Source organism: Echeneis naucrates, chromosome 3, assembly GCF_900963305.1.
Source record: "Echeneis naucrates chromosome 3, fEcheNa1.1, whole genome shotgun sequence".
NCBI classification, from domain to species: Eukaryota; Metazoa; Chordata; class Actinopteri; order Carangiformes; family Echeneidae; genus Echeneis; species Echeneis naucrates.
The window spans coordinates 15,823,354-15,842,124 of record NC_042513.1 but is presented as its reverse complement, the minus strand read 5'-3'; the positions used below and the strand labels follow the sequence as shown (position 1 = coordinate 15,842,124).

Below are 18,771 nucleotides of genomic sequence, written 5' to 3'. Positions count from 1 at the left end.
CGGTGGTTGGGGACCACTGAGCTGGAGGGAGTGGAGGTGGGGTTGACAGACAGACAACTTGCTCAAAGGGCAGGTGGATACGAGTCAGATGTCTCATTCCCCTTTGTGGAAAGCGGTAAGAACCCACCAGAACCACATACACCACTCAGTGTCACTTAATTTTCTCACCATGGAGTCGTGTCCACATCAGTTATTCTTTGAGAACAACTGTTGTTTTTTCTTGCAAACATCAGTCCGAAAATATCAATCTGAAAATAAGAGAGAGAGGAAAGAAAAAAGATTCAGCTTCCCCACAACATGAAAACCTCAAGGGGGGCTTTTGTTCCAGCCAAGATTCTTAAGTCTCATCCCATCTAATTCAACGTTCATCACACATTTTGATCATTTAATCTTGTTGTTTTATGGTTTTACGCATAAAGCCAAATAGACCCTGGCTTGTGAATCTGTGAGTCTGCTGATAAATAACAAGAAACCCCAATGCAGAAAAATGAAAGCTATATTGTTTGAGGTTGTGTTGAAATCACTGACTGCACATTGTTTTAATCTAGGCTGTGGCAAAGACAGGGCTGTTTTCAGTCTACACTAATGTTGTGTTTATCCGAGCTGATAAATACCTGGTTTGACCAGGTAATGAATGCCAATCAAACCTTTTCGTAATAGATGACAAGAGCCAGGTGTTGTCATATGTTAGTGTTTTTTTTTTGCCAGGGTAAAAGAGGCTTCAGAGTATTCATAAATAGATTTTTGCCATGCTAAGCTGCTCCAAAGTCTGGATCTATTGGCCACTCTACCAATTTGGTACCAGTTGAAATAACCAAACAACCACGGCATGGATTGCCATGACACTTTGTGGTGTACAGATGATGAACCCTTAAAACTAAAAAAAAAAAAAAAAAAAAAACACCAAAAAAACGAACAAACAAAAAATCCTCACTTGTTATACATGTGTATGAACTGGCACAAAATTTGAGTTTCTGGTGTGTTAAGGTTAACTCCAGCCCTGACTTTTCCTCAAGCATTACCCCAAGATTCATGTTTGCTGTTCTGATAATGTATCAACAACTAATAGATGGATTACTTCACACATTCACTTCTCCCGCTGGATGAATTGTGTTCCCTTAATTTCCAACCATGGAGCTGCTAGCGCGCTCAGCTTGGACAACTTGTTGGATGCTGATATAATGTCAGGTTAATTGTGATTGATTTTACCAAACCCTGGAGCTTTGTGGGATATTATTTTCCGGTGTTGGCTTTAATGGTCTGTTTTTAATATGACCCCTATTGGTGGCCTGAACTCAGGTGATCTCACGTTGCTTCCTTGGCTTCCATCAGTGTTCAAATACAGACCACTAATCCCTTATTGCCTGGCATGTGACTTTTATTCAGCCTGTAGTCAGCTCCTTTTATCAAGCTGCAGCAGGAAATTAGGGTGTTTTTTTTTATCAAATTGAAGCAGGCTTCACAGTTTGTTTGTTTGTTTGTTTTGCTATTTACAGAATAACCTTCTGTGATGATAATGAACAGGTAGTCCGGCTCAAACAGCGAGTTAGTTCAGGTAGATTCCGCTTTCGCTTCACTTTCAGGGTGATTTCTGCTCTGGCCTGAGGTGACAGATGACGGAGACATCCACCTGCTCTCCGTGAGTCCCTATAATAAACCTTCCCAGCTCCGTCCTCCCTCCTGTGTCCGTGTCAGGCGGGAGATGCGCTGCTCGCAGCCGCGCTCTCTGTCTGTCGCTTCATATTGAATTTCAGCAGCAGCAGTCGGGTTTCTCCCCAGGAGATCAGGTTTAAAAGGCGCCGGCTGCCCGTCACTGCCCGTCACTGCCCCTTGTGTCTCTGTCTCCTTCCGTCAACAGATCCGCACTTCTGAGAGGAAATCTCTCTCCCCTGCGGAGCTGGTCCTCCGGGTCGGCGGCATGAAGCGACATTAGGAGAAATAAAAGAGCAAGAGGAAGGAGAGGACGAATCAGTCCGACGTCCAAGGTAAGCCTGGAGCTTTTCTGACTTTTTACGGCAGCCTGAAACAGCGCAGAGGCGCAGCGGCGCTGGACGGACTCCCCCTCCACGGAGCCTTTCTCTTTTCTGTCTGGAGTTGTAGTTTTCCTGTAAGGAAGTGTAATTATTCCCAATAAAATATAGGAACTATTTCCCAATAAGGCTTCTGAAAAAGTAAGCAGGAATGACCAATGAACTTATTACTAAAGCTTTGATAAGAGCAGAGTATGGTTGCCAGATTGTGAAAAACCGGAGTCAGCTGATTAATATCCTAACGTCATCAAAAAGGACTAATAAGGATCCTTTATAACAAAGCAGTGATTCCCACAGCAGCAGGCCACATGGGACCGGGTGGAGGTTGTGGAGGGAAAAAAGCTGAGCGGGCATTTTGTCAAACACAGGTGTAACTGGCAACACCATTAACTGCTGCACTGCATTAATTGCCATGAAGGTTCCTGGTTAATGTTATTGGCTCTTCCGCAGTTTCCATGCTGCAGGTCTGTGCTCTCATTTAACCTTTATTTTTATTAAAAGCCTCCTGTGTTGTTGTCATGCTGACAGAAATTGGATTTATGCATGTGGCTGGTTGGGGATATGAAATGTTTGTTTTGTTTTGTGTGTTGTTGTTGTTGTTGTTATTTTTGGCTTCCAGCAGAGAAAATTTGGGAACCATTTTCATAAACCTACTATTCAAATGTCAGTTAAATATTTTTTATTTTATTTTTTATTTTTTGTTTTTTTTGGTCAAATTCCCAATTAAAATTGCTAAATATTTTTAGAGCCAAGGGACTATTGTCATCTGCATTTTTTTTCTTTTTTTGCTGATGTTTCTAAAACTCATGACCCTTTCTGATGACTCTACTGACTGAAACTGTTTAGTAATCAAAGCAATGATTGGATTACTAACTCAAGTTGACAGAAAAAAGAAAGCAATTAATTCTTTAACTATTCATCACTATTCTTTGAAAGTGTTCCATGTGGCTAATACTCAATCAGTCCCCATGAAAGCGTCTCAGTGGAGGTGGATAAACACTGGCCCAGGGGATCTTTCACAACCTGGCAACCCAAAAGTTGTTTTTAATTAATGACTCATAACTAAAAGAAGGAAGTGCTTGGAAATTATTTATGCCGCATTAATATCTTTGTTTCCCAGAGGACCTGCCTTCATATTTACACAGTTCTGAATATTTGTTTGAAATATTCCAATTTTATTCAAACTTTGAATATCAAAAATAAAATGTTTTCGTGGCATCACTTTAACTGCCAGGTAGCTCGTTTGCTAGCTTTGTAACTGGAGCATTGACGCCTGTCTCCTAACTAAGAAAATAATTTCCTGTCAGTGGAGCTGCGTAGTGTCTTACAGAGCAGGTGAAGCAATAAGGTGGATGTTGGCTCGAACTGATAGCTTCCTCTGTTAGCTTGTAGCATTGGATGAATGAACGTTTCCTCCCTGTGCGGGTCAGCTGATTGCTGTGATCGTAGTGGAGTCAATCGATTTCACTGCAGAATTTTAACATGAAATGATGATGTGACTGAGCCTGGGATAAAAAGAATCATCCCCCTAAACCCTATTAGTTCATGTCTTTATGTTTGAAATCCTTCTTGTCTCCACTCATTCATAAAAATGTTGTGGTAGCCCGATGTTGTCTTAAGCTTTGTTCTCATGGATGTGCTGTGTGTAAAATTGAAAGTATTAAGTTTTATGTGGGTGAAAATGAAGTCCAGCCACAGGTAGAGCTCAGAATGCCCATTACAGGTCTGGGTTAGCTGAGTCAATGTAGTTTGTGCCAGACTATTGTCATCTGGTTGTTTCTTGTAAAAAAAAATGTCATGATATGAGCATTATGTCAAATGAAATCAAACATTCTGGAGGGAGGGAATATACTGAGATCTGTCATATTACTGTAAATGAAGTTTCTCTTTCTCTCAGCTTTCCTACTGATATACTACTGAATTGGCTTGAATTTGATAGAATTCAATATTAATGAATATTTCTAAAAATATTGACAATATCATTTCATTATCATTCATTTTCAGGTTTTTGCAACTTTATCTAATGTGAAAGAAAAAGTGTTGATGAATATTAGCCTAAACAAACAGATTTGCAGTTAAAGCCAAAGATTAAAGATCTCACATGACATATTTCTAGTGTCTATCTACTTCAGAGTCTAAAGTTTCAGTGACAGTGTTGCATCAAGTATCTCTTCACTCAATCAGGTCATCAGTCATTTTCTTTCTTTCTTTTTTTTTTTTTTGGAAATAAATTTTTTGGTGAGACAATTACAAATAAGTAACTGTTGCATTATAACAGTTACAGAAGTAAGAATACCGTACAGCTCGCCGTTGAGCTTAGTACCTGAATCCATTCCTTAAAAGAGGACACAATGGGAAATTTCCAGTGGCGTAAAGTTATCATAGCTAAATGACACAATGATTTTTGGCATTTGGAACATTATCCATTAGAACATTATCTGGTAGTAATCCCAAAAGACACAATGTGGGGTTTTTGATCATCAGTCATATTTCAAACCACAACTTTAAAATCATTTTTGGGGCTAAAGCCTCACAAAAAAGTCGTAACTACATTCCTTTGATGGATTTCACCTCCCTGTTGCACATATCAGTCAATCACACTTCATTTAATCTGCCATGTTGTAAAAATAAATGAATTGCTATTCCCCTAGTCTTTAGGGAAGATGTGCATTTTTAAAATGATCCGTTTCATTGTGAGTTGGTGTTTTGAGGATATGATCTTGTAATTTGTCCATCAGCCGTCTTGATTTTCTGAAACCAGAAGAAAAGGAAACACATTTGGAGCTTTTGGAGAAGGTGTGAGGGTGGATCTGACCTGTACTATATCCTGGTTGTCAGGCAGGTCACCATGTGTGATGCAAGCTGTCTCACAGTAACCATGCCCTAATCCAAATCTTGCTCTATTTTACTCTAAATGGGACCATTATTTAAGAAATGAATACCAGGATGTATTGAAGAACACTTGAAATTAGATACTGGGACCAAAAACTCATTAGGAAAATGTTTGCTGAACTAATAAATTAACAAAGAAGCAAGATCATTTTTATGTAGACTTCAATACAATCTGACCTCTTTTTACAACCAGTGGAGTTGCCCCCTGATGGTCTTTAAATAGAATAAAGGTTTAAATCTCTTCAGCATTTGCATCACCTTACAGATCCAGAGTCGATATCCACTTTCCTATAGTGGCTACAGTTTGGACCAAACTTCCGCAAGAGAAGGAACAAAAATAATTTAGATGGATTTTAAATTTGCTGCATGTGATGGTTTTGTGTTATTAATATAACCTAATTCAAAAGTCTTTTATTTTAGAATGATACAAAAACAAAAGGCCCTCATGTTTGCATCCAGCGACTGTTAAAAATCGTCAATATTTTCTGCCCAATTTAAACACGAGGACACACTGGCCAGTTTAAAATCCCTCTCAGTCTGAAATTGAGCTCTTTTTTGAACTGGTAATGAGAGGAAATTATCAGATGGTTTCTTTTTGAAGGAAATAGACAGAATCGGTCAGTGTGTTTCTCTCTGGACAACTGCCCAGAATTCACAAAGCTTGTTTAACAATTTCACACGTTTACAACTTGAATAAAGGTGGTTACAATACAATCTACTGTTGAAAATGGACATATTGGATGCAGAGGGATGGAAGGAAAAGCTGCAGGCCTCGGGCTCAAATAGGTGCCTTTCTTCAGTTTTGGATGACACCTGGTGCCAGGATTTCCTGAAAGCGTGTCATTTCAGCTGCTGCTGCTTCTATCATCTGTGACATCCAATCTGAGCAGTGACATTTACCGTAGATTAATTTACCCAAATGTCTAGTGTAAGCAACTAGGTGGGCGGACCATCTCTTTTACTCAGAATGTTTAATTAATACCTAACGGTTCTGCAGCCTGCACCTGCTGTCTCTCCCAGTGTTACAGTGCGTGTGCCATGCATCACATTTTTGTTTTTTCAGGGACATGAATTGAGACGCCTGTTCACTTTCCTCCCCCGGCATCCACTGCAAACGCCAGTTCATGCTTAGCTGAGATACTCCATCCATCCATGTGGAAACACTCTCGTGCTGACAAGCTTTGCCTTCATGCTCAACTCTCTCTTCGCCAAGCTGGTCTGGTACAAGATCTGTATTACTACTGACTGATCTGTCCTTTAGTCTCCCACTTCATCTTTTCAGTGATGAAGTACTCTGAGATACTTGAACTCCTTCAGTTGGGGCACTAAATGTTGTGGAAGGACTAGCTCACAGTTTACTGAGGGAGAACCACGGCCTAAGACCTTGTTCGGACTCATCATCAAAGATACTGCTACTTTTAGTACCAGGTTTCCTGTCTGTCCTTTTTATTAAGAAAAAAAAAAACCCAGCATTGATTTAAAAACATAACACAAGATTTCCTGAAGGTCTTTTTACTATGCAGTAGTTTATCAGTACACCCCACATAGTGATTATGATTCATTATGATGGGCAGACTGGGGTGCTTCTCCTTTCTACAAGTAAAGTAAGTTAGTTAGTTCGAGCTGGTTCTGAGTTCTTGGCTAGTATTGATTATAGAACTGCAGGTCTTTTGTTTTCAGTAGAAGACTAAATGAAAACCTACTCAGCAGGGATGATTGATTGGCCCCTAATCATTGGCACCCTGAGAGCCAATCAACAAAGTGAATCATCCACTAATACATTTCCGGGTCGTGAGGATGCTGGAGCCAATCCTAGCTCACATTGGGCGAGGGCGAGGTAAATCCTGGACAGGTTACCAGTCCATCACAGGGCCAACACACAGAGACAGACAGAGACGAACAACCACTCACACTCAGACACACAATTTAGAGTCACCAGTTGACTTAAACATGATGTCTTTGGATGGTGGGAGGAAACTGGGATGAGTACTCGGAGGAAACCCACACAAGCACGGGGGGAACATGCAAACTCTGTGCAGAAAGGCCTAGGCCAGGGAACCGAAACCGTGGGGCAACACCAGTAAACACTGTGCTGCAGTGCTGTCCACAAAGCCAATCGTGATTTAAAAAAATTAGACTGCACTTGGCAAGAAACAGTTGGCAATAGTGAGTTCTCTGGTCATTCAGTTTTTTAAGATATCCCAAAAAGACTAAAAACTCATACATCCCTTGTTGATGATTATTTAAGCTCTCAATTGTATATCTACTATAATTTTAAGTGGGTCAATTTTATTTCTATAAGTTAGTTAGGAAGTATATTCAACTGTTTAAATGAAGTACTTGTAACTTGGTTGGCTGTATTCTGAATTATTATTCAATGTTTTGACTAAGCATCTTTAAATTGGCAATACACTTTAAACAATAGGATCAAGTGTCACTCATAGCACCACCACCAAAGTCACAAATCTCAGCATCAGTAATATGTACAGTTTTATTAAATCAAGGTTCTGAGAAACTAGAAAAATATATGAACCTATGGGAAAATGATAATTTTTGTGCCATTTCTGGAACAAGTTTGATAAACTACTGGTTCAATATTTTCAGATGGAAACCAGTTCTCCTTGGTGAAGGTAACCAAAGCATGATAATCAAATCAAAAATGTGGCATGTCTTCAGAGAAATCCGCCTTCTCTGTATTATATTAAAGATGAATGTCAAAGATGAGATCAGGCGACCTGTGCTCAGCCGCTGCCACACCACATACCAATTCACCCTCAGATCTCTGGAGAGCATGACCCTTTTCCTGCTCCACATTTATCTGTGGGAGGGGGCGACAGGAAGCCTGTGTGAGAGAGGGAGAGTCAGCTTTGGATAAAGTTTGTCATCAGTAATTATAAAAGTCAACTTGGGGACATCTGAGTCTGATCACTCCATCAAATGTTTATATGGGGTAAGGGGGTGGTGGTGATGATGGCTATGATGGCTGTGACAGAGAAAGGCGGACTGTTTTTTAGATCTAACCCCGCCACCCGCCCTCAAATAGCCAGCCTGGAAAGTAAAGCCGATCTTTAGTCTTGTCAGGGGGCCCCCGGTGCTCCCATTGCTGGGATTTGTGGTGCAGTGAGGTGCAGATGAGGTTCGATACTGGCTCTTGGCTGTGAGCTTCTTACTTGTGCTCCTTCCTCCCTAAGTAGTTGACCTTTACCCACTGAGCTTTATCTTCAGTGGGGAAAACAGGAAGTCTGCGTTGGGCTGGTGGCACAATCATGTGGAAAGATTGGAGCGTGGTTCACTTAAGATTTGTGGAAACTGTGATTGTCCCCGACTGAGTGAGTGAGTGAGTGATGCCTTTAAACCATCGGTTGACAGAGTGATACAAATACCTCCTGCATCATCAGGTAGGGTTGAGTATGAGCGTGACCGATTTCCTCTGTACATCAGCCCTTTATTTCCTTCACTGGGTTCTTAGAGTATTTATATCTATAAAGTAAGTCTTTATTGAATGACAGGTACAACTAATCAATGTTGTGCTGATTCTGAAAATGTGTCACACTTAAAAATTAGAAGTTTATTAGGAAAACACTACGCCACTCTTCATTCCATTCTATTGTTTTGATTGTGAAGTCCTTTATGAGTATCATCTGTAAAAAGTGCTATATCAATAAACTGCCAGCTTTCTAACCCCTGTGAAAAGTGGTTTACAGATTTGACTGTGTGATTTTTGAGGAGAAAGTTTGTAAAACCTTAATAGATACTTTATACACTGAGAGACAGAAATGTCTATCAGTGCTCTTGATGACCAGTCCCTCTACGGACCAGTTTATGCAACTAACAACACTGCATCACAAATAGACTTTCGTTGTCAATGCTCACAAATGGCCAATTTATAATAATGGTGACATAATAACAAATGAGGTTCTGTTGCATTTGTAGTTAAGGAATATGTGCTTTGGGATACCTGACTGAGAGACACTTAGTAAACTAACATGATAGCAGTTGTTATATTGTGTAGTATGACATCTCCCATGTGTCTGTGTGACAGAAGTACAGGTCCCATGGTCCCATGGTTGGAAAGAGACATTCTGCCCTGGACACAGAAAACCCGCTGGTCTATATTAACAAATAGCATCTGTGTATTTAAACAGAATATATTTGCGAAGTTTTTATTTGCATAGGCTGTTATGTGCTACTGAATAAGCCAGATGGAAAAACATAGTAATATTATGAGCCAAAGCACAACAAAGAATTAGGTTTTTTTTTTTTTGTTTTTTTTTTAGTACCTCAGTCCAATGGTATCCCACATTGTCCACATTGTCCCACATCTGGTGAGTTGGAGACGGTAAGTTTACACAGAAAGGAGACTTCAGATTATACTCTTCCATGTCAGCTTCATCTCTGCAGGGCGGCATTTGTTTGTAGTAATGCAGAGATTGTGCTCAGAGGGGTGGGTGGTGCTTTTGATTGTAAGAGCCTGATATGCAAGTGTTTTGGGCTCCATTGCGTTCCCTTGTGCACACATATTTTTTTGCATTTTTTTAAAAACAATTTCAACTGTTCACACCCAGCAGGTAACACAAAGTGCCTGCTCTCTAGAAAATCTCATACTGGTGCTTTGGATCATAAACTGTATTTAATCAGGGAAGTGCAAAATTTAAAATCATTTATTTTCTGAAATGATCTTTGACAGTTTGAAGTTATTTTCCGGCAATTGTCTCGATCTTTTAACAGAGCCTCCTTTTGTTCCTGGCGTATTTTCAATCTAGGTCCCTCTGCAAAGCTGGGACATGCAATCCACTGTTGAGTTAATGAGAGCCAAGGCAATCATTGTTAAGCATTATCAGGTGATATCATGGCTGCCATGACACCCATCAACAAGTTCTTATGGGAGAGTCCACATCCATTGTTAAACTCTGCTTTCAGTTGACACCAATCCCGCAACTGTATAGTTTCATGACTGTATCTTTCAAATTTTGGCTGAAGACTTGAACATAGATGAACCGCAAAGAGGTCCTGTTCTGTTGTAAGGTTGGATGTTTTATCATGAGAGCTTATCAGGACTCACTCACTTGTTTTATTACCTGAAATGCATTCATTTATTATTTGTATAGATTTTTTAAATGCGTTTGTGGTCTCAGTCTCTAGTTTGTTTTTCTTAAATACAACATGGTGCTCCTTTTTTTAAATGATGGTCCCGTTTAGAGGAAAATAGACCATAAAATGGGATTTATTAGGGGAAATACCTACAATGTGACTGACAGACTGCACCAACCAATCAGGATAGAGTACAGAGCAGGTTGCCAATTCACAAATGACAAATTTGAGACTAAAAAAACAGCAAACCAACGGGTGATGTGAGTCACAGTCACTTTCAAGATCACCATGAAGTTTTAGTTGAATTATTTGCTGTGCATTTTGCATAACCCATCACACAACATTCCTTAAATAAATATTTGTCATCTCAGAGTGTTGTTCACTGCCTCGTGTTATATCCGTGTATGCGCCACCTTTTGTGTTCTACACAGTTTCCTGTGAATCTCTTGTGCTGAGTATGTCATTTAAATTTCCCAGTGAGGCAATTATAGAATGCAAATGCTCTGAATGACCATGATTTGAAGTGTGATATGTGTACAGTGATAAGGAATATAACTTTTAATGAGGTTGTGCAGGTTAGTCATTGTCCTCCCTCCATAATTAAAACCAAAATAACAAAACTCAATGTCCTAGTGAGACATGTTACAGCTTGATTTGAGGAATGCTGTAGCTTTTTACATTTCCATCAATGTTAATACACCTGTTTCATTTTTGAGTGGAGTTATACAACAAGTGAGATCAGCAGAGCTGTTGTTATGCACTGCGTTGCTAAGCTTTATTTCTTGCTGCATGTGAAACTCTTGACTACTTTTTATTGTAGACTTGTGCATTTGCTTTGGTTCCTTGTGTCATGAAGGGTTCTTGGTTCCTGATTCTCTGAGTTCTGCCTGTCAGCTGGGTTTCGATTGAGTGTTTCTGTGTGTGTCTGTGTGTGTTCATACTAGTTCTGGCCTTGCTGGAGAGGTTCTGCATTTCATTGCATTCCTCCGTGTGTTTAATTTACTCCTTCAGATTCACCAATCACACAGCTTTAGGCTTTCACACAGGATACGGAGGTCACAAAAGCATGAAATCCTAGTTTGATTATAAACGTGTCTGCACAGTTAGAGGCAGTGAAATGAGTATGCAGTCTCCATGAATACCCACTGCATCATGGGCTCCATCACGGGTAAGCCCATTGGTGCCTCCTGAGGAGCTCGTTATTCACTTTGCAGTCGTCTGTAATCTGCATTTCTTACGTACTGTATATCATTTTGAAGGTTTGAGAAACAAAGCCGAGATTTGCAAATCAATAATGCACCTCTGTCTGTTCAGACTTTGGCTGTCAGTCCTGTTTAAAAGGCTACTCTGGTAGCTGGTAACAAATTGGCAGAATGTTAAAGTGCCAGCAAATACTAAAAAGGTCAGAGGTTAAGGAGCTGATTGTCAGTGCATTAAGGATAGGGGTTATTAATAGGGGTTAGTTTAAAGTTGCAGGTGGTGAAAGGGAGGAAAAGGAGGTGCTGTCAGGATTGCCCCCCCTGACACCCCCCCCAATGGCCCTGCCCATCACTGCCACCATTCCCACTGATCCGCCCAGTGTGTCGGGCATATCAGCTGAGGATCTCCGGCTGACTTTCTCTAATAAAGAGGGAGGTGGGGAATCAGGAGCTAGAGGTGGACGCTATGCACCTTAAAGTAAACCTCTTGGAGCTCGAGCGTCAGCCTCAGGTGACAATTAAAAATTCATAGTGTGTGAAAAGAATGTCAATCAGATTTATTTGGTGTTTGCACATCAAAAAGAAGTGCTTTTTGATAAATGATCTCAAGCCAGCAAAGTAAGAGTTTGCGCAGCTGCTCGAGCTTGTGCTCTTGGAACAGTTTAAAAAGTGTCTTCCAGGGAGGATTATGGTATATCCCAATGAGTAAAGAGTGGTGTGGCCCACTGAAGCTGCCGTGCTGGTTGATGAGTTTGTATTAAATGTGTTAAATGTGTTGCGAAACTCTGGCATCATAAAATAAAACGTCTTGTTCTCCAAAATTCTCATGGCATAATCCATTTGCCAAAGGTGAAAACTGTGCTTGTTTTTACTGCCACGATCCTGGTCACCTCATTTCTATCTGCCTGGTCCTAAAGACGAGATATCAGACCAAAAATAAAGAGCCAAGCGTTGTCGGGCTGATTACCTGTGGGCTCGCCACAAGTCAACCGTGGTAGAGCCTGAGTTAATGGGGGTTAAATCCGAAGATATAGAGGAGGACTTTAAACCATTCATTTTGCAGGGTTCTCTGTCACTGGCTGGAAATGAGTCAGGACATGGTTCCTATTACTATTGAGAGGGATACTGGTGCAAAACTTTCCCTTCTTCGTTGTAATGTTATGCATTTTTCAGACAACTTGTACTGTGGGTCAGGTGGCTTGGTGTGGAGAGTTAAACTGAGTGAGGTGAATGTGCCGATCCATTCTGTCGATCTCTCCTGCTCTTTGGTGTCTGGCCTTGTACGGGTTGGTGTGCGGGATTTGCTGCCTGGTGCGGGGTTTGATCTGATTCTTAGAAACAATTTAGTCTGCAAGAAAGCATTTCCTGCCGTTCCAGAAGTAGCCAAAATCCTTGCTGTTGTTTTGGGTGTATAAACTAGTTAGGGAAATAAGTAAGCTCCTTACTGGTCGGGAACTGAACCCACAACCTTCTTGTTGTGATGGCACCACTATGCTGCGTTTTAATATTGTATTGCATTAAAATATGTGCAATTGTGAAATTCAACACATCCAAAAAGCAGAAATGTATTTCCTAATTGATAGATATTCATGGATATTTAATACTACAGCATTTAAAAAAAATGTGATATATGTTACGTTAATAGCTTTATGTTTTAGGTTGGGCTTTGATAAAAGTCAACTTGGGGAAATAGTCAAGAGTGTGGCCACAGAGTTTGTTTCACAATTGTTCTGTAACCTTAATCTAGTCAATTTGAACCTAAACTGTGTTCTTCACCCAAACCAACCCAGGAGTGTTTGTACCTAGACCTCACCAAGCTTAAACTGAAACATCGGGTGTCAGGTGTGAAAACTTCAGGACAATGTGCTGAGAGGGGTTGAGATCAGATAAGACAATCAGAATGTTTGATTAATGTAGTTTAAAAGTCAATGTTTGATTCTTCTCCAGTGTTTTATCCATCAACTGTCTATAAAGGTAGACATAGACTCTAGGTATGACTGATGAAGCCAATACTAAAGAGCTGAAAATACATATATTTGAAAGTATATATACTTCTAATGTCTGTAACCTTTGCTGTCAGCCACACCGCAGTGTGTGCAGGGCTGGATACGAGTAGAGGTGACACAGTCTGACTCTAAAGTAAAGTATGTTGATAAGCAGGTAAGCAGGTTGATATGGAGTCAAATCAACTGATGACAATACACCAATTTGACCTGAACAAACACATTTGATAAGGAGCTTGTTTAGTATAAGACAATCAAGGACATTTTACAGGAAAGTGAATGTATCACTGCTTCTAAATGACCTCAAACAGTTCTTTGGAAATCCTACTTCATATACTTATCTGATATCAGACATTGGTGTGTGTGTGTGTGTGTGTGTGTGTGTGTGTGTGATCTAACTGTTTTTAAGAAGGGTGGGAACTTCAGTGTAACACATTATTTTCACTTTCACACACTCAAATGTTATGTTTTGATTGATATGTGATTGGTGATGCCAACAAAAAGAACATGCAGCTTTTTTTTATGGTTATACACCGTTGAAAAAATGAAGGGAACACTAAATCATCTCACTCACGTTCCCCTGACCTAAGTCCGAGTTTAGATTGAGTACATTTTTTGAACAGTGCATACTGTTACAGTGTATATTTTGGGGACAACCTGATACCTGGATGGACCAGGTGTCCCGGCCTGTGTGAGACCTTTCTACATGTCAATGCCACATTCTGACACTATGTCAGATAAAGCCATACAGTAAAATGCCCCCCAAAAATAAGCAACAAAGAAGAAAGAAAAGCTTTATAATTTGGCTGTGTAGATTTATGCCTCACCTCGCTATATCTTGATTTTTTTTTTTCTTTTCTTTTGAAAGGGAGAGAAACATTTCCAAAAAATTAGTAACTAAAGGTGTGGTATATATATATATATATATATAGATTGATTATTTTTTTTAAACAAACTCTTGACGTTCAGGGTTAGGTTCTTGTTTATTCATGCTTACATGCTGGAAGCGCTGCTGATTTGTTTGTGTATGTGCACGTGCTTTATGTGTATGCTGCATCACTCATTTTGTAAACCAATTTAAATTTTTTTTTTTTTTTTGGTCTTACTTTCACATTGATGGCTCCTGAGTCACTGCTGCTGGTCCTGTGTGTAAATGACGCTTTAAGCCAACAAGGACGTTGGCGCAAAAAAAACCCCGCGAAAACTGACTATTTTTATGCCATCTTTGATCTTCAGAAGACTTGTTTGGTTTACCCCTTCCTATACCTCCCCCATCCTTCCTCCCCCCCGTCTAAGGCTGTCCTCAGAGACTTGACTGTGCGCACAGGCAGCTGCATCAGCCGCAAAAAACATAAATAAAGCAGCGTAATTAGGTTCCATTGAAAATAAATCTTCAATCCAGTTATTGCACAGGAGGCTCATATATTACACATCAGCGCTAATTCTAGGTCAGAACCTCAATGTGTTACTAGACGTGTGCGTTATTGTGCCTCAAGCTTTCATGCAGTTTTATTGAGAGAAATGCAATTTTTATGACTGCGATGCAGAAGCACTTACGAGTCAAACGTTGACTGGTGATTTGTAACGACTGCAACCCAGAATGAATCACATGTTAGAATATTTGGGAATTTCTTTTCTCACACAACAAATCAAGTAAACACACAGGGGCTGAAATCAATAAGTGAAAGGGCTTTGACTTTTTGACTGGGCCGATGTAACTGATGCTGATGCTTTTTGTTTAACACGTTGCGCAATCATAAATTAGATTTGCATGTTGCAGACACTCACTCAGATTGGTTGACTCAGAAAAGGAAACCCATATTTCAACCCTGTCCCAGAAATTATGTTGATATATAACTAAACAGATGCAAATGTTTTATCAAGGAAATGCAATCTCTGTCTGGTTCATGATCAGAGGAAATGGATTTTCTGAATGAACAATGCAGCAGATTTAATAAGGTGATTAGTGTAATGACTGACAAACAAACTCCAAAGATCAGATTCACATGTGAAGTCTGTGGGGTGAGATAGGCATGGTTAGAGATGGTGGTTTAGCTTCAAGGTCCATATGGTTTAAAGGTTAAAAGTAAAGGTCCATACAAACCAGTCGGCACCCTCAGCCAAGCAGGAGAAAGGCATAGATCCTTGCCTCTGATTAGTGAGAGATCCTGAGTAGTGATGGGAATTCTGACTCCTTTTAGAGAGCCGATTCTTTTGGCACGGCTTACTAAAATTTGACCCTCTTTCCGCTCTCAACTGGCTCCTCAGATTTTTTTGTTGCTTGATTATTTTATTACCATGAATAATATAAAATTATCCATAAAATGAATTACTAAACAATAAATACCAAAATACCAAAATACCAAAATAAAAACAATAACAATAAATAAAAAAGGTGTATAAACATATCCACATTATAACAAAATATCAATAAACATGTGTAAAGCAAAAAGAAAAACAGGTAAGATTTGAGGTAGGAGTTCTTTAGAGAAAATTGTCACTGAGAAAGGCCAAGTGCCTCAGCTTTGAGGAGCTGCTTCTGTTCCTTCTGTCTGTAATTATTTGCCCTGTTTTTTAGAAGATTCGCTCAGAGGACGGATGTGGCCACAATACACAGTCTCTGTGCCATCACATGTGTAAGGCGTGGGCGGACTGAAGCCTTGGTCACCCATTCTGCCTTTGTTTGATCAATGAAACCGAAATACATCCAAATTTAGCTTCTTCTCCTGCTACTCATTTTCAAATCCCACCTGTTCCTACCGTCTCTGTGTGGGTGTGCTAGTGACCGTTTTCTCTCTGTGCTGTGTGTAGCCCCCGTCCCTCCCCCTCCCGCTCAGTGCAGCCACACGCCATGTAGTTGACTGATCATGTGAGGCTCCGAGCCAGGCAGGATCCGGTTCCTGTTGTCCATTTCAAAGAGCCGACTCTGAGAGCTGCATCGTTTGCGACCGACACATCACTTGTCCTGAGTGATTAAACCCTCTGATCCACTGATCCACTATTTTAAAGGTGGATCAGAAACAAAATATCCATCGCAGTGGAGGCCTGTCCTGTCCTCACTGAGAGAATGAAATATTATAGCTGATATTTTCAGGTTTCAATGATTTAATTTACTTTAGAAATCTTTGTTTCCTCCTTTCCTCTCACCCCTCCTTCCTCCCCCCTTTCTCCCCTCTCAGGGAGCCTGTCTGCAACTGTGAGACCTCGTCCTAGAGAGAGCTTTTCTCCTCTGGATGTGATGGCTGAAATGGTACGTAGGCTCAGTCAATGGCTAAAAATACACTTAAAATTAAGTGTGCATGTCCTGATTTCCACATCACATTAGACCGGGCTGTGTTAGGATCGGTAGAAGGAGCTGTTTTATTGAAGGCAAACATTTCTCATGTCACTGCAAAGTTTGACAAGCTCTGAATTAATGTGATGGTGTTTTTCATAGTTAGCTGGCTGCTGGTAACTGGTGAGAAAAATAGGCTTAGAACACTTAGAAATTAAATTTAGAAACACTTTTTTGAAGTGAATCGATCCTGCCACGACAGAATCCAGATCTGCTTAACTAGGCCAGTCCCAGTTTGGTGGATCAGACTGGCTTGTCCCCGTTCTCTGCAGTAGACATGTTGTACCAGCACCGTGTGAGTGGTTTGTTGAAAATGGCATAAAGTCTAATGGTGTATCACCTCCACATTTGTCTGACAAGCGTTTGCGGAGCAGTTCATCAGCAGCTGATGGCCTCAGTAACTTCACCCAGAAAGACTTATAGACTTGGATTTGATGCTCTCAGATCTCTCTTGTAAAGTGACATTCCTTCTATTTATTGCAAATAAATTGTTGGTAATATTGTTGTTAATAATAATTACGGTGGTCTCCCTGTCCACTTAGACTACTTGTTCTATGTAGGATGCTATACTGGTTTGGAATAGTACTCCCCCCGTGCCGTCCTCCCCGAGCGAGAGACCAGTCTGTGTTTTTTTTTAGATTTTTGTGACATATCTCACTCTGATAAGTCCAATCACATTAAATACAGTTTAACTCTTGCATTTACCTGGAGACTTGTGTCATGCTATGCTTTCTCTCTGTCATTTCAGCGATGGGACTTGGTTGTAAATGTCCACCTGATGGGTTCAAAATGCTGACACCCTGTGGACAGCCATTAAGTGCTAGATGAAACTCCTCAGGGTGCAGGGAGGGAGCTTCCAAAGGCTGTTGTTAAAAGCCTTTTTCTACGATATGTCTGGGCCATTTCATCCTGTTAGGATTGAACTGGAGTGGCATTGGAGTTGTTTGAATACTTGGCACACCATTTCCATTAAAGACAAAATCCACAGGTAGAAATGTATTTGAATTCTGTTTAGATTTAGTTCAGCAGTATCGTTGCTGAACTAGTTATTTTCTTTAATTGCATGAGCCATAAAATATCAACGTTAAATATTGTAAATCTAAGAAAATAAGAAATAAGAAAAAGTTGAATTGAATCGTAAACAGAAAAGTAGTTGAAGATGAATGAATGAATATTGGAGTGTTGAGAGTTTTTAGTGCAGTTCTATGATTTATGGTTGAATTCATTTATCAAAAAGAAGAATTTGGTTATATAACGTGGTTTTACCACAGTATCCAACTCACCAACCACGTGATTCTCACCATGTGTATGAATCAGTGGAGTACAGTGTTTATTCTCCTTGTTCATCTCTCAGCCCTTAAATCTATGTCATTTATCTCATGTGGTTTCATTGACTGTCATCCCCGCCGCTCTGCCCGGCAGCGACTGGGCATCTCCTCACTGTTCCCTGCAGCAGCTTGAGCTGCTGCCAATTTCCACCTCGCATTTCCTCTATAATTCTTATTTTACATTTTTTCTTCACTGCAGTGCAGTAAGAGGGAGATTAGCTTTTGTAGCCGTGTCATTGTGAGTGTGATGACTTGTTTTTCCTTTTTAATTGGACTCATTTAGCCTGAACCCAGATGGCTGCTAATACAAGAGAAACTAGCCTGGAAAGTCTGACAATATGACTGCTTACAGATTGAAAGTGGGACACAGAAAAAACAGCAAAGGTCCTGTGTGTGTGTGTGTGTGTGTGTGTGTGTGTGTGTGTGTTTCAGGTTTTTCACTTAGCCAATATGGTTGGAGCCAAGTAAGTGAATTTGGCAAAGAAAAGAAAGAAGGAGGGAATGAATGGTGGGCCCAACAAACTGACGGCTTCAAACTGCAGCCGTTGCTGTTTCAGTGATCAGAAGACATGACCTTGAACAGAGGAAATAACCTTGTAACTGCATTATGTTCCAAATATCCTGTTGCCTTTTGAGGGCTATTGCTCTGTGATGGTTTATGAGACAGACATGTTGTTTTCTCCTTAGAGAATCAGCTATCTCTTTTCTATAGAACTTTTAGAGAGCTGTCAGCTTCTTGTACAGTCAAATGGATTCTGCCCTGTATTTTTCTGATCTCAGTAAAGAGATCTGGTCTGAGTTTACAGTAGTGACAGAATAAATACAATTAGATATTTACAGCATTAGAGGCTAATTTGGAGCTAATTTAAACAGGTGCATCGACCAGGTGTGAGT

General features: G+C 40.2%; 1 protein-coding gene across 1 annotated transcript in view; it reads left to right on the top strand.

The window, feature by feature from the left end:
• The first annotated feature begins 1,854 nt into the window (after positions 1 to 1,854).
• shank2b (SH3 and multiple ankyrin repeat domains 2b) overlaps positions 1,855 to 18,771 on the top strand; it is a 150,565-nt gene continuing 133,648 nt past the window's right edge. The window contains exon 1 of the mRNA XM_029497817.1: positions 1,855 to 1,985. The gene's annotated coding sequence lies outside the window, so the exon portion shown is untranslated. The remainder of the gene's footprint in view (positions 1,986 to 18,771) is intronic.